This window comes from Anser cygnoides, chromosome 12 (assembly GCF_040182565.1).
Source record: "Anser cygnoides isolate HZ-2024a breed goose chromosome 12, Taihu_goose_T2T_genome, whole genome shotgun sequence".
NCBI lineage: Eukaryota > Metazoa > Chordata > Aves > Anseriformes > Anatidae > Anser > Anser cygnoides.
Window position 1 is genome coordinate 14,467,832 of NC_089884.1, and position 16,416 is coordinate 14,484,247.

Below are 16,416 nucleotides of genomic sequence, written 5' to 3' on the forward strand. Positions count from 1 at the left end.
CACTACAAAAAAAGTGATGGGTGTGTGCATTCTTTGGCCAGTGAGAATGTTCATCTCCAGTGTGTATACAGCAAAACATATGTCTTTATGCTCAGGATTGAATTATGGGTGCTAATTGTCAGGGTTTCTCTCTTCTGTCTCAGGCCCTAAGGGAGGCACAGCATGACCTGTATCCTTCCTTCCTCTCACTCTCAGTGATAAGAGGGCGTAATACTCAACTATGGTGTTCCCATTAAATTTGTCTTTAACCTTAGACTAGGTTTGCTGACATATCCCAGCCCGCAGAGAAATTTTAAATGATCAAGATTCTTATCTTTCTTCACTGGTCTCTGCCAGTTCATTAACTTGGATAAGAGAATCCTACCTGTTGTTTAGAGTCTCCCTGCCTTGCCCTTCTGCTGATACAGTCATCTGTGGTAGAGTTCAGCTTTGTGTTGGATTAGACACTCCCGTAGTTGTTCAGAAGTTGTTCTGAAACTGTTCTCTCATCTGTGTGGCAAAGCAGTACAGATTTCACACAACTAACTGTGCAGAGGGGCTGGGAACTAAATTGTTTTTCTTCCAGCCTCTGAAATTTTGAAATGTTTTAGGGCACACTCATATTTTAATGTATCTTCTTTTCACTTATTTTTCATTGAGAATTTATTACCGCTTCCAATAGCAACAACAAACAGTTTTACTTAGCAATATGTGAACAGTGGAGTAGTCTGTATGGAAAACTATAACCACGCAACTGCTAGGTGCTAATTCTTTTGAACTAATAGATCTCTTCCCTGGTAGGGTTATACTGTCTCTTTTCCATCCAGAAAAGTAAAGAAAATACAAAGTTGTACTGTTTGCTGAGGAGTGGGATCAGGCATCTTTCTATTAGCTGCTTTTTGGTGACACTAAAGGATTTTATGGATTTTTTTAGCCCTCTTTCCAACACACCTTTCTGTATATTGGAATGAGTAATTGGAGTAAACTGACTGTTTTTGACAAAGATTAAAGCAAGTTACTCTGTTTAAAAGTGAATTCCTCTTACTGTACTGCAAGTGTAGTGTAGGTGGTAAAGAACAAAGTAACAGTTCTATTTCAACACAAGTTTTGGCTGTTTTACTACTTTGTTCTTTAATGAAAAGAGGAGTTGGTTTTCTAGGCAAACTCACTGAGCCGAGTTGGTTACAATGTTTGGAAGCAGACCTGTGACTGAAACTATTGCAAAGCTGTGGTCCATGTTTCCTTCAAAAGCATAAAGTAATTCAATAAAAGACTGGTTCAGATATGGAGTTCTTGAATAGTTTTAGAGCAAACAGTTTTATGTGACTTATTCTAATTCCATAGATCTGGAAAAAATGCTCTCAATCTAGGTGAACTTAATGCATGACCAAAACAAATCTTAACATCTTCGTGTATACAAGCCCTCCAAATTCAGACTTGAGCGTTTATAAACTGTGGCTTATTTTGATGTGAACCACAATTTCTTTAGTTAATAGTAATAATTAGTACATAACAACCAGAAAACTTTCATGTTGATTGGATAGTGATGATAAATGTGAACTGAATGCAGGCTTACTATCAAGCAGTTTTCTTGGAAAAGTCAAGAAAATGTTATCTGTAGAAACAATCAAAAATCTTACCCCCATAAATAATTGGAATTCTAGCCAATGTTGTGGGGAGGGAGGAAGAACCCTGTCTGCTTATCTTCAGCTTCAGTTTGCATGTAGATATGGAAAGGTACACATTAGGTTATTCAGATACACGATGTGATAGGAAGCTCTTCAAAATCTGTGATAAAGGACAACTGAGGTATGGAAGATGTGTAGATATAAACAGAGCAAGAGTGGTCTAGACACTGCAGACGTTCATGTCATCTCAAAAATTCTTTGCTATTTCATAAGGTGACTTTGTATGTGTCCAAATCTTCAGACTTTGGACATGGATGCAGTGCTCAGAGGTACATAAGACAGTGACTTGTGTAATAACCAAGTCTCCTACATTACATTACAGCATGTTATTATACTTAGGATACTTGTACTGCATAAATGTGGGAAAATGCAAATTGTAAAAGACAAGCAGTTAAAATTTGAAGGATAGCTTTTTGAGGGCAGTGTTCTCAAGTGCAAGAAACTGGAATCAGACTTCTGACTTTGGGTAGAGTACTCTACAAATACAAACGTGCAGATTCACTGTTTGCATATAGGCTGTACTAGTTAATTTAGGCACACTTGAAGCATACAGAAGTCTGTTTCATAGTGACACTGAATCTTATTCTCTGAGTAGTTGCTAAGTATTAAGCAATGAAGGTGAACAGTAGTGTCAAAAGCCATGACTCAGATATATATTGAGTCCTTGCATTTGCTCCCTTCTGCCATTGAAACTTTGTTAATTTCTAGCCAGGTGAAAGGCTGACTCTTACTAGCCTTTAGGGAAGAAAAGCAGAATAAGGGGAAGAAAATGGCTTCCTACGGTGAAACAGTATACTCCTTTCAAGAGGCATTTCAAAGAGGTAGAAGATCAGCAGGCACTAGTGATCATGCTGTTCAGACATCTTTCTGTTTTAGGAACAAGTGTTACAAGCTACCAGTACTTTTTCAGAAGGTGTATTCTAAAGATCAAATACTGAACACTCCATTAGTTTTTTTGTTTTAGTCTATAGAAATGGCTGAAGTGAGAATTTCAGACAATGAACAAAATGTAGATCCCAAACCCAGAGCAGGTGTGTCAATTAACTTAAGAACTTAGTATTCACTTGACTTCTGATGTATCGTGTCAAACATTTACCCTGCATTGGTGCAAACATGAAACTACATTGACACAACTGATGGCTAGCTGTTCTCCAGTGGTAGGCTACACTATGAATTTACTGTGACTTTAAAATGTGCACGTTGTGCTACTCTGGTAGTTGCATCTTGATAAGAAGCCTCTTCTACTGTCACCTCTGGGTTTCTGGTTCTGTGTGAAATTAGCTTCAAAGGAATAAGGAAACTTCTTTGTGAAATACAAGGTAATAGCAATAAAACTCTTAACCACTCTTGCTGGGAAGTTTCCTCAACAGATAAGTTCAATGAATCATACTTTGGCTTATTAGATAAGCTACTGAAGTCTACCCTAAAAACCTATATTTAAAAAACTTTTACATGTTGTAAAAGGTCACTTTATTAATGATCATCTGGGGTCAAAAAGTAGACAAAATATTGACCTAGTTAGAGCTGATGAAAGGAATTAATATGGTTAGTCTTGACAGTTTAATAAATAATGTACATTCCCTATAAAGGAGGTAACAGCAGGGAAGGAAATGGAGCAAGGGTCTAGCAATGCAGTGTGATTCATGACCCTCTCTCTGCCATTTCTTTATCTGAAGAGCAACATAAGGCTCTGTGGGGCTTAACTCGGCCAGCTGAGGACTTGTGCTGTTGACTGGAGTAGAATGACTTTGGCAATAGTGAGTAGTTAGAGCTTGAAGTATCTTTCCACAGGTGCATGGCAAGTTAGAAAAGGTACCTGGGCACTGAGTTGGGTGCCTGCTCGGTGAAACCACACTGTCTCTCTGGAATGATAGCATGGGCCGTTCTTATTTGTGATCAGATGGACAATTGAAGAGGTAAGGAAGGCTAGGGTAATTCATGGATTCAACTGTTATGTGAAAGTCTGATTTGAAAGGCTGAGGGTTAACTGTAATACTATTGTGATACATCTTGATTCTGGACCACGTAGGATCTTTAGTCCTTGCAAATTTAACTCCCTATTTACCCTGTGTTCTGTCTTGATTTGTCTCCTTTTGAGTCTTGCGTTCCCATTTTTCCTGTATTTTCTCCTTTATTTTGCTCTTAATTTCTAAGCTTTCCAAGTGTCATCCAGGCACCAAGCAGCTTTCCCCTTCATTCTTCTGTAGACTTCATTTGTTTTTTCTCCTCTACCACTGGATCTTACCACCTGTTCCACGATGTTTCCTTTTCTCTCAAGAAGCATTAAAGTAGGCCCTTTTCCCATTGACAGCTTAAAAACCAAAGAGACAAGTAGGACTTGGTTCTGAAACGTGAATTTTGGAAGCAAACTTCATCTTAAGGAATAGAAGAAATTGCACGTTTCTAATATTAGCAGCAAACTGTTCCTTTGTCAGCGTGTAGAAGGGGGAATCAAATGTTAACCTGTTTAGAAATAGTCAAGGGACAGATGGAATCCTGTGATGCTATCTCTTCACCCTGAGTCAGGTTTTAAATATATTAAAAGCTTGTATACTTTCAAGTGGCAGATATGGCTTGTCACTTTGGAGGTTATTTTTGCTATTGTTAATACCAAAATAGATTGTGCTTGAGTTACAGTAGTTGACAGAAGTCAAGTACCACAGAGAAAATACTTGTCTCGTACTTACTTGTCTTGCATTTATTATTTCAGATTTTCAGATTTAAGGAGCTGTGTATGTTTAAAATATGAAGTGATATAACAGTAATAGAATACTGTTCAAGCTGATGTCCTTTAGTAACAAAGGATTTGCGGAGTGGAGGGGAAGTGGTGTCACTGTATGCTAACCACCTGCTAAACCTTTTCCTAAGTGTGTTTTTCAAGACAGTGACTAGCTACCCAAAACAATGCCTAGGATGTACTCTGTGAAGCTTGTACTGAACTTGTTTGTAGTACTTCTTGTGGGTGGTATATTTCCTATGAGACAGTGGTATAAGTCTAAGCCTTGATGTTCTTCATATTTAAGTCAGAATCTCCTGGCTTATGTTGTCCAGCTATAACCTGTTCTCTGGCAATGTATCACTGGATTAAATATACTTTAAATTACTTGAAGTATATGCATTTTGGATGACCTCAAAACTGTATAGCCTTGTAAGACAAGTCTTGTTCTATGGTAGAGCTCTATCATAGGTCACATGCTAGTTTCTAAAGTGCAAGATAACATAGAAGTTGTGATGGTAGGGCACTTTTCAGTTTCCCCACGTTTTAAGAATGCCAGATAAATATTTGCCTGCTCTGTATCTGAGGTGCTGTAAATGAATGAAATGCTGTAAATAAAATGCACTTCCAAAGCAAAAATAACAAACCATGCCAACTGAGTTGCTGTCTTCCTGCAAATCTAAGTAAGAATAGTCCCTGTTTACAGGCAAAAAAATAAGCAGACAGGCTGAGGTTAAACTTCCAAGGGGTGGAAGATTCATGGATGGATCTTCTGGTTGTAATATGAGAGATCTCTTGGGTCCAAATCTGTAGAGGACTGTGTAACTATCCCAAACTGAAGCTAATGGGAACTCTGGCTGTTTCAAAAGCTTTAAAGATTTTGGTCCTGTATGTTTCATTGGGGTGCTTAAGATGGCTGTATTTGCAAACTTTGTCAAGTTGTATTGTTTAAGGAAAATTGGGGGGGGGGGAGGAAGGGGGGCAAATTTGCTTGAGGAGCAGGAGTTTAAAACAAAAATCTAACTCTTTGATATCAGTATCAGACAAGTCTCAAAGTGAAATAGCTTATTCTGTCATTCTTTGGGTTTCTATTTCATGCAGTTCTTATGAATTGACGCTCGTCCAGGCACATCTATGCTAGCTGTAGAATAGCAGGTGAGTGGAGAGCATAAACTATCAAGTGCCATTTGACCTGAAGCCCAGTAGGCCAGCAGCCAGAGGGAATAATCATACAGACAGGAGCAGCAGGCATGCTGCCCAGGCATCCATTCCCAGCGAGGAGACAGGGCTCAGTTCACACATGCGTGCTTCCTTTGAGTTCTTCAAATGTGCTACATGTCTGAGGTTTAGCAAGTATAGGAATCAAGACTGAAAAATTTCTCAGTCTCCTTCATCTTCACTGAGATTCTCTGTAATCACGAAGCTCTCTCTTCCTGCTTAAAGTGACCAGCAAACATTCTCTTATTAAGGTATGGCAGCATTCTGCCTGCTGCTGTGGTGACCATGACAGGACAGCCATCAAAGGGCAGCACTGTCATGACTAAGTCAGGAATTGCTGAAATCTGATGACTTGGATAAATACAACTGTAACATGCAGGGCTTGTCCTCTAACCCAGCTTCATTTCCTTACTCCCATCACAAGTACTAGAAAAAAAGTTCAGTAGAACTTAGTGAGTACAACATTTTCTTCTTGAATGCAATTCAGCATAGATACTTGTCCCCAGGCTAATGCTCTAACTTTTTGTCTAACTCAAAATAAAATGGAAATGAGCATTCGTGTGCAAAATCTTGCCAGCATTACGTAGTCAGCTTGGACTGTTCCTCTGCACAGTGTCACAGCTCAACTGTAGTCTGTTTTCACAGGTTTTTTACAGTGACTTTGAACTGCAGTACATAAAAGTACATGATTATAGCAGTCATGCTTGGAGAGCAGCTGTAATTTTCTTTACTGTTGAGTGTTGTGGAAAACTTACCTATGGATTCTAAATATTTGTAGTAAGTCTTCAAGTTAGGAGCTATACCTTCAAAAATTACTGAGACCATTACTTGCTATTTAAAAGGTGTAATCCCGGTGACTTGCTTAAAGCTTGCAGACCCTCTTTTAAGAGGAAGCAGTTCAGTGACTTTAATGCACTCTGTGTTTAAATAGCTTTCAAAGAGCAGAGTTGGGGGCAACATACTAACAATTTAATGTCATTCATGGGGATAAGTACTATTAGTTATAGGTAATGGCAAACATTGCTAGAATTCGAGCAGAAAACTGGCACTATATGGTACATTTTTTTTTCTTTAGGGTTCTATAAAGTACATAGACAATCTCGGCCACAATCCAGGGAACAAAACAGCATGTTAAAAGATTTTATCGTGATGCAGGGTACTTGGGCTCTCTTTCATAAAAGTATGTCTCTTTACTCCCACATATAGTTAGCAGGAAAAAATGTTACTGCTTTTCAATAACATGTTGATTTTTAACTTCAGCATTTTTATACCAATTATGCTTATAAGGATTTTGATCTTTAAAAAAGTCTAGCTTTATAGTCGGATCATAGCAGTGGCTCTCAAATACTTCCTTTTTTTTTTTTGCACAAGTCTTTCTGAAAAATAGACTTTTGCTTAAGTGTAATGGAAATATTTCCATGACTTCAGCAGTCTACTATAGAGGATAAACATTTCCATGAAGAGCTTGCAACTTGAGATTTATTGTACTGTGCTGAATGCATGATAACTGGACAGGGAAAGTTGCTGTGAATCTACATCAGAAAAATACTACTTTATTGTCCAAGCTGCCACGTAAGCAATTAAAAAATGTTCTAATTGCAATAGCCTTTAGTATAAGTAATGTTGGGGTAACAGAAGTGTCCTTTTAAAAATATCTTGAAGACTAAGATCATAAATCTTATTAAAGGCATGCTGTACAAGCTTCATCAGCACAAAAGAGCTTTGTCTTTGTCCTAACTGACCAGGTACAAATACCGATGTGGCAGCAAGCAGTCTCGGTTTATGAATTATGGCAATGTAGGGGTGTGGTCAGAGCATGCAGCTTAGCCCCTCTGAGATTTCAGTGGCTCCTCGAGGAGTATTGCAGGCAGCAACTGAAATGTCTACAGTGCCATTCTAGTATTAAGCCTCTTTCATTCCTACCCAAAAAGAGAACCTATTTTAAGGTTTGTGTCCTTTAATTTAAAAGCAAGCTGCTACAGTGAGGTGTGCAGAGTGGGTTAGGCTGTGTGCTATGGTTACCAGCACTGAACAGAGCTAGATCTGTTAACATCAAAATGGTTGACTTGTCACTCCATAGTAATCGTTCATTGTAAGAAAAAATCAATAGCATAGCTTAAGTCACATATAGCTGATCACATGCTCTGAGGCTTCTGTGGCACTGAGACTAAAAGCCAGAAGTAGGGAGGAGGCATGTCAGGAAACATTTTATTTCTGCTGGGGGGAAGCCTGCCTTGTATACAGTCATAAGCACAAATTGATTTTTAATTTTACAGTAATGTGCTGTTGTAATTGTTAACTTGAAAGGCTACCTTTAAGGGCCTGATGTTCTGCCCTGTGTATCCAGGGTTCTTACTGGGAGGAAAATTTTTCTGAATATGTGAGGACCGAGAGATAGTACCCACTCTGTTCAAATCTTCTTAGTAAGATAAAGCACAAAAATTGAAACTACAGCCTAGATAAGATGAATCAAATGCATTATCTCCTGAAAATTAATTGCACACCTGGACTTATTAAAATCATTAATTCAGGGAAAAGTAATGAAAAATGAGAAGTGTTAAGTTTCAATCCAGACTGAGAAAATATTTGATAACATGGGAATTGATGTCTCATCAACTTGCTTTTAAATGCCTGCCTTACTAAACCCAGCAATTCTTTTCTGGTTTAATACCTGATATGGTAACGTGGGGAGCGGGGGTTACCTTAAAGAAATTCTTGATACAGGACATAAGTAAAATGTGAAGAATATGCCAATTAGATTGCATTTGGTTCTCTAAAGGAAGTAGTTTTTTTTACCTTAGTTCGATTCCCTGGTTTCTTGCTGAAATCAGCACAACCTATGCAGGTTCCTGGTCTGGCTGCATGCGATCTCCTAGGTTAAACTTCTTTCTTACTATCTACACGCGAGAAGAGTGCCGAGTGTTCTTTTGCCAGCCTCTCCTTTCCCATGCCACTTAAAAATTTGAAGTTGGTCAGTTACCAGCACAAAAAATACAACAACAAATACAACTACAGCCTATTCTAGAGTAAAACACGCAGTCCTTGGGTAGTTAAGGAATACTCACCACTCCACTGACAAGGGAAGCTACTCCACATAGGCACAGCTGAGAACACTTGCTGCTTGATTGTGCATGTTTAATCTGCTTGCTCCAGTCCTTACTCATCACCCAGCACTAAGAGGAAGCCTGGAGCATCAGGCATAGTAGCACCATGCTTGGCTGTAACTGACTTCATTTAGGATGTAACTTGTCATTTGGCCTTAAATATAGAGGCATTTTTTCCTCCCACTTCTGCCACAGGACCCCTCTCCACGCTGCTCCGTCTCTAACCTTCAGCTGTGCGCCCCGGCTCTGCTGGGGCAGTAGTAATCCATACAGAAATGAGCAAGAAATTACTGCTGTGCAAAATCCATCTGAGCACCACAGCTAAGGAGGGTATTCAAGGAAACCATTTTGCAGTCTTGCCTATAGCACTACCTGTATGACAAACCCTGCACGTATTTCCCCACTGCTAAACCACGAGACCACGATTCCAGGGGCAGCATCACGCCACCCTTTTCTCCCCGAACAACGAGGCAGAGCTCTCTGCGATCAAACAGCCCTTTCCCTTCCCCACCTCCCGGCAATTAAAAACCCGAAACTCCTTCAGCAGCAGGCGCTCTGCCCCGCTTTGTTCCTCGTGCTTCCCCAGCTGGGGCTGGGCGGGGTGGAGGAGGACGGGAGCTTTACCTGCCGCGGAGCCGGGGCCGCCTGCAGCTGCAGCATCCACGGCGGGCGGGCGGGGAGCTCAAAGCCCCGGAGCCATGCGAGCGGCGGGCAGGGAGCGGCGCCGGAGGCTCCGGGAGCCGGCTCAGCACCGGGCGCTGAACAGCTCCGTCGGGCGCCGCGGGCGGGGCCGAGCCGCGCTCCCCGCCCCTGGGCGCGGGAGGGCCCCGCCGCCGCGCCCCGCCCCGCGGGGGACCGAGCGCCCTTCCCAGTCCTCCCCGCGGCAGGGGGAGGCGTGGCTCTGCTCCCGCTGCATGCCGGGAGTTGTAGGCGCGGGGTGCGGAGGGAGGCGGCTTGGCTGGGTGGTGCTGCCCCCTGGGGACCCGGCCCCGTTGTGGGGAGAGGCGCTGGCGGTCGCTGCCTCCTCCCGCCCCGCTGGGCGCCGTGCGCGGGTGACCCCCTCGCTGGGATGTTGTCAGGGGTTGGCTTGCGCCTTTTGCTTGGGATGGAGGGTTCAAAATTTTTTTTTTATTTTTTTTAACAAAAGACTAAGATCCTGCAGTTCTTCTGTAATTTTGCTGGCATAATTAGGGACAAAGAAGTGATATAGTTGTTAAAGTCTTGGAGAATGTCCTGAAAGATGTGTCCTGTCCCCATGCACCCTTCCTCCCTGTCACCGACATTTAGAAGCTAAAATATACATAAAAGCAACCAAATGAAGTCAGGATGCCACCTTCCTAATGAAAAGCAAAGCACTGCAAAAAAATGCTGTAGCCCGATTGCAGCTGCCTTTCAAAAAGGCATCGGACATAAATCAAAGACATACCAATGTCTCTGCGCTCTGCAGTGCTCTTCAGATAATTATGAAGCAGTGTCATTATTTACCTTACAAATGAACTGACACAGTATTTCCAAACGATTTCTATGTAGCTCCTTGTCAAAAGAAGTGATTTTTTTCAGTGTATAAGTAAACTTGGGTTTCTGGTAATGACCATTATAGGAAAGTTTCTCAAGAGTTGTTTAATACAAGGAGCTAAAGGCTTGCAACTTAATTCAGAAGTTTGAGCACTATGCCATCTCTCGCTGTGAGATATGTGGTATTCAGGATATTGAAAAGCTGTGTGTTTCAGCTCTCCAAGCTTTTTATTTTTCTTCTGGAATTTCGTATCGCTAGATGGTGAGCATTAAATGGTGTTTTAGCTTTCTCTTTGTAGAGAGGAACTTAGATTCTATGCTAGGATCCTATGCATGGCCCTGGTGTTGCTGCTTTTGAACCCCAATGCCCAGGAGATGTTTTCTAGCAATTGTACTGCAAGCTAGCAAGTAATATTACAGGGAAACTTGGACAACCAAATTAAACTAAGCAGAATATCTTATTTACACGAAGTTAGCAAATCTTTCATTTGGATTATCCTCATCCCTGCATGGCTTGTTCTATACTAACGATGCAGAAGAAATCAGGCTTACTGTTAGTTTTTCAACACGTTGATATTGCAATGGTTTCTCTTCCTCTTTCAGATGTTTTTTGGATAGTTCTTAAATGTCAGTGTAATAGGCTTCCTTGATAGCAGCTGGATCATGCAGCCACTCTCTACTGAGCAAGCTCACTTCTGCAGCTCTCCTGAAAAGGTGAGAAATTGACACAGATTCTGATATTACATGCTGCGTAGTGATTTTTGGATTTATCCACTATTGGATTTGTGTTGTTTCAATAGGTTCCTACTCTGATTCTTCATTATATGCCACCAGCACACTAACTTGATCACAGTGTAAGTGAAGTCTGTGGAATACATATAGCTGTCTTATCGTTATTCTAATCCTGGCTACATGACAACCATCAAATCACTTCCTAAAGTACCTTCCCCAGAGTATTTCACAGCTTACTTAAATCAGAATTCTGTATTCTTAGTGCCATACCTGAACTTTTCATCATTATACAGTTTGAGCAAAGTACAGTAGAGAAGCTTACAATAGTATTTACTACATTAGAATTTTTATTTGACAAATTGTAAGTGTAGGAAGTATTTGTGAGACTACAAGGCAAATGCTTTACTCTGAATAATGACTCAGAATTATTAAAAATGAGTTCTGGGTATAGTCAAAAACAAATCATGAAAAACAGAATTTCTTCCTTTTGTCATTTCCTACACATTCAAGTAACAATAGAATGTACGTCCTCAAAATTGGAGCTTTGGTGTGGTAGTTCGGGGCAGAGGGATGCTACATCTGAAATAGCAGGGAACTTGAAACGATAGAGAGACTAGCTGAGGTAAACGGTGTAGCTGAGGAAAACTTTCAGGATTATATATAGCTGTGGGGTATCCCAAATTACAAAACCAGAAATTAGCACAGGGTTTGCTTGTGTGGAAGAGAGTCACAACTCCCTTCTCTTTGCATTTTGTTTCCTCACCCCATAATCACGATGAGGCCAAGTTCTTTTTTTAGCTGAAAGCACACCAGTAGCTATTTTCTGCTTTGGAAAAAAAAAAAGATTGAGACACAACCAAAAGATAGTCAAAATACTTGTGAATAATCTAAATATGTTAATTCAAACACACAGGTTATTATTAACACACATTATCATTCAATTAAAGGACTTAGTGAGAACAACAATCCTTTATAAAATGCAGGTAACAATAATTCATGTCCCAAATCTCACATGTTTCTTACTCTCATTTTTTATTTCCTACACCTAGTCCTTATTCTAACTTTTTGGGCACTGAAATGGAAGAAGAATAAGCATCACTTTTCTCCCAAATTCACATAAAAATTCTTGAGCACTATTTTTGAAGCTGGAATTGGCTCTGCCTATATTAAGTAAGTTTATTAGATTTCCAAATAGTTTTGGACAGAAGTAAAAGTAGAATGACTTTATCAAATCAAGTATGAAAAGTTCTTTAAGGTCCTGCATAGGCAATCATCAGCCATTTGAGTACAGCTGAATAACTGGATTCATGGATCCTGCTTTCTGCTAACAGCAGCTGTAGTGTGCTGTTGTCAGCAGCAACCAGCCTGCTTACCCTGCAGACAGAGACTCCCATTTTCCTGCACAAGTAAAATGAATTCAGGGAAAGCCAGATAGGAGAACAAATTTCTTCCCAATTTCAGTGGCATCCCTGCATTTATTTCAGCAGAAGGAATACAAGAAGAAATCTTAGGAAAGAAAGGAAGAAAAAGATTACTAATTTTATTTTCTAAGGATACCTCAATGTGTTACTTGTTTTCAGTTTGTTGTACATCCAAATTCTTATTGATGGGCTTAGTAAACATTTAATCAGACATTACTGAAGGATCACTGATTGTTCTGTCTAAGGGTTTACCTAGCTATGCTTCCAAAGGTTTTCTCTTACTATGTTAAAGAACAGCAGATGTCATGATTCCTCCTCACTACCTCCATTTTCTCATCCTCATTAAATTAGAGCCATGTAGCATCAATGCTTCCTTTGCCTTGCAAAGAAATAGACTAAAAATTAAAATAGAGGAAGAAGTTCTGTTTCATTGATATTGGAATAGAAAAGCAGAGATTGTGCCAAATGGTGTAGCTAAAATACATGACACAGCCAGGTACAGTAAGTCTTGTATAATTGAAAGGATATATGAAATAAATATAAAGCATTTAAGTATTCGAAAATAAGTGCTTCTTAGAGACTGCCTTGATCTGCCCTTAAATAGTCACTATCTAAATACATTTTTGAAACTATTTTTAGACCTTCTAGTTCACATAGAGTACTGAAAATTGCTTTGAGGTGTCATGCATAACTTTTTCATGATTCTTCATTTGAAGGTAAATGATTTATCACTGAGCGATTCCATGGCATGGTACTCTGTATGTCATTGTAACGGTCTGTTTATCACTGTTCAAGGATAGATATTAAATGCACAGAAAAAGTAGGCTGAACTGAGAAAGCAGGTCATTTTAGAATATCTAGAGATGTTTTTTTATGAGAGACTGTTAACAAGTGAGCAAAAAAAAAAGTGCAAAATAGTTGTAGATGTGGGAGATTTCACAACTATAAAAGGGGTTATGTTAGACAATGCTTAGAGGTGTTAATTAGTTGGTCCACCCTTTTCTGGTAATCCTCAAAGCTGCAGGGAATCCAGGAAGATGATCGGGTTGGCGCTTCACAGAAAGGGACTTCAGCTGTTGTGTTACCAGAAATAAAATGGAGCGCAATGTGTTACCTCTAATTGTGCCATATTGTTGGAAAGCAGGCAGGTAAGGGAATTCAAGAAAACAGAAAATGAAAGAAGCGGGTAAAGCAGTGTATACTGAAGACTAAGGCCCTGGGGTAGGTATTGGAATTACTGCCTGCAGGTTCTGTCATCACTATAGAAATTTTTTTAGTAATAGTATGATTTAAATGTATCCTTTCATATATTAGTAACTAGTACCCACAGTGGGAAGCTAACATCCCTATTTAACTTTATGCCATGGCTTCTGACACCCTCATTGTGGAGCCTTGCATGAAGAATGCAAAACTCAAGTCAGAAATATTTTTGATAGTCAAGAAAAGCCTGTGCCTCGTTCATGATACAGGAGCTGTCCTGTGTGTAAAGAAAAGATAACTGATTACGCTAACTGTCCTGCTGGTAGTAAGGAAGGATAGGATGACTCATAATGACTAAACTATATTTGCAATTATTAGGAGGTAAAAGTTGATCAGGTGAATAAAGTTGTGTTACTTTTTCTATGCATAGTATTGCACTGATAAACGAATATTTTACTGTCAAGGTCCAAAAAAGTAAATTTACGTAGTCTTCTGTTTCATGTTTAGTTTAACTGTAGTGGAGCATCTCAGTCTGAAAGGCAAGCAAACATGGCCCTATAATTAAGTTTAGTAAAAAAAAAAAAAAAAAGTGCCAATTAAATGCCAAACTATTAAAAATAAAAATTTGATTTTAATATAGTTTAAGTATGCAGTCAAAATAATGCTAATAAACCTTGATTTTTCAATATAACTTAAATTTGAATGGCAACAGAATAGCAGTTGTCATCAAGAACTGAAGGCTTATAGTTTACGAAGGCACTATTGTAGCCTTATTACACTGATTCCAAATCACTTACTGGATCGTACAACCTGAAGGCAAATAACTGTAGATTAAGACATGAAGACTTGTAGAACTTAACAGTTAGTATTCTTATTTGGTGTTCCTTTTACATGAAGTTAGCTTGAGGCTACCTGTAATTTATGGGGAGATTTTTTTTTCTGTCTATGGATGAGTATTATTTTTCTTCGGCAGGAAAGAAAAAAGAAATAGTTATCTGAGATCGTTTTTGACATCCTGCTGCTCAGCAAACTGTCCGATGAACAGTTATGGTTGAATCTGTCTACAGTGTTTTTAAGCAGTGTAGTTATCCAGACTAGTAGATTATGCTTCAGATTTCTGAAAGAATGGATGTTCTTTTTCATGTCCAATTGGCCAGGATAATTGTAGCATCCAAGGGAGCAACAGAAGAGGTAGATAGCTTTTAGCTCTGTTCTGATAATCAGAAACAGCAGGCATCTCATGGCCTTTTCCCGTGAACAGTTTTAATGAATTGTAATAGGTACTACAAACCTGGTTTCACTGGCTAAATAAAAACGGCTTAAGTCAAAACCTTTTTACATACAAATTGTTTGACTAAATTCTATGCATAAGTGAATATTTCTTCTATGAATATTTTTTTAGGATGAGATGAATTAAGTTATTTGCATAAAGGTGGCAAGAATATTTCTTGGGGACAGCTAGAGAACAACTATAAGAATAAATGCTACCATGACCTTTTTATCATTTTCAGGTTTTTTGCCCTCCTATTCTGAACTGGATACACTCATCTGTATTCCTTCTTGTTCACTGTCCATTTTTGGGATACAGACAGGTTCTTCATTTTTGGATTTAAATAACAGTTCAGGCCTTCCTCTTTATTAAACAAATAAAAAGCAGAATCAGCACATGCCTGGTACCAGAAAGAGTTGCTTACAGCTCAGTTACAAAACCTAGGGATTTTTCTACTTCTAAATATTTATTAGTTTATGAAGATTCTTTTAAATTGCCTACCTGTTCTTGCATTTTGGGCTCAACATTTAATCAGGCTAATATTGGCCGGCTCCCTCAGCACCCGTGGGTGCATTCTTATCGGGGCCTGTGCATTTGTGGATGTCAAGTTTGCTTAGCTGATCTTTGACCCGATCTTCTTTGACCAAGGGAAAGCCGTCCTTTATCTGGACTTTCTCTCTTGTCTTCAGCATCCGAGATTCCCGAGGGCTGATCTTAGCAGTAAATACAGAAGCAAAAAAGGCATTCAGTAACTCTGCCTTCTCTATATCCTTTGCCACCAGGACAACCGCCCCATTCAGCAGTGGGTCAACATTTTCCCCAGTCTTCCTTTTTCTACTGATGTATTTGAAGAAACCCTTCTTGTTGTTCTTGGCATTCCTTCCCAGATCTAATTCCAGTTGGGCCTTGGCCTTCCTTGTTGCATCCCTGCATACTCTGTCAGTGTCTCTATATTTCTTCCACGTGGCCTGTCCCTTTTTCCACATGCTGTAAACTTCCTTCTTCTGTCTGAGCTTCTGCAGGAGCTCCCTGCTCATCCGTGCAGGTCTCCTGCCCACTTTGCTTGTGTTCTTGCTCCCAGGGATATGCTGATCTTGAGCTTGGAGGAAGTGATACTTGAATACTGACCAGCTGTCTTAGACCCCTCTTCCTTCTAGGGCCCTAACTCAGGGAATTCTTCTAAGTAAATTCCTGAAGAAGGCAAAGTCTGCTCTCCTGAAGTCCAGGGTTGCAATCCTACTTTCTGCCCTGCTTTCTCCTTGCAAGATCCTCCCCTCCACCATATCATGGTCACTGCAGCCCAGGCTGCCCCCTTCTCTCACATCTCCAACTAGTCCTCCCTCATTCATTGATACGAAGTCCAGTTAAGATATGTCAGTACTTGGTCCAGTTTAAAATACTTCTCTGGGTAGTCATGTAAATGATGGGTGTTCATTTTGAGATGATTTTTCTCAGGTGGTTCAGCCAAATCTCCATTAAAAACCTTCATGAAAGTTACTCACTTCCAAGAAGTTAGTGAGAAAGCATGATTGAATTAAAAATTTCCTTTTTTATTCAAGTCTGCCCAGATCTT

The 16,416-nt window shown here is 39.8% G+C and overlaps 1 protein-coding gene and 1 long non-coding RNA gene across 6 annotated transcripts in view; one reads left to right on the plus strand and one right to left on the minus strand.

The window, feature by feature from the left end:
- The window catches only part of SMPD3 (sphingomyelin phosphodiesterase 3), a 119,769-nt gene extending 110,251 nt beyond the window's left edge, over nt 1-9,518 (minus strand). For both annotated transcript variants that reach the window (XM_013192386.3, XM_067004678.1), the window contains exon 1: nt 9,330-9,518. The gene's annotated coding sequence lies outside the window, so the exon portion shown is untranslated. The remainder of the gene's footprint in view (nt 1-9,329) is intronic.
- Nucleotides 1-16,416, plus strand: part of LOC106043098 (uncharacterized) — a 139,629-nt gene that overhangs the window by 7,095 nt on the left and 116,118 nt on the right. The window lies entirely within an intron of this gene.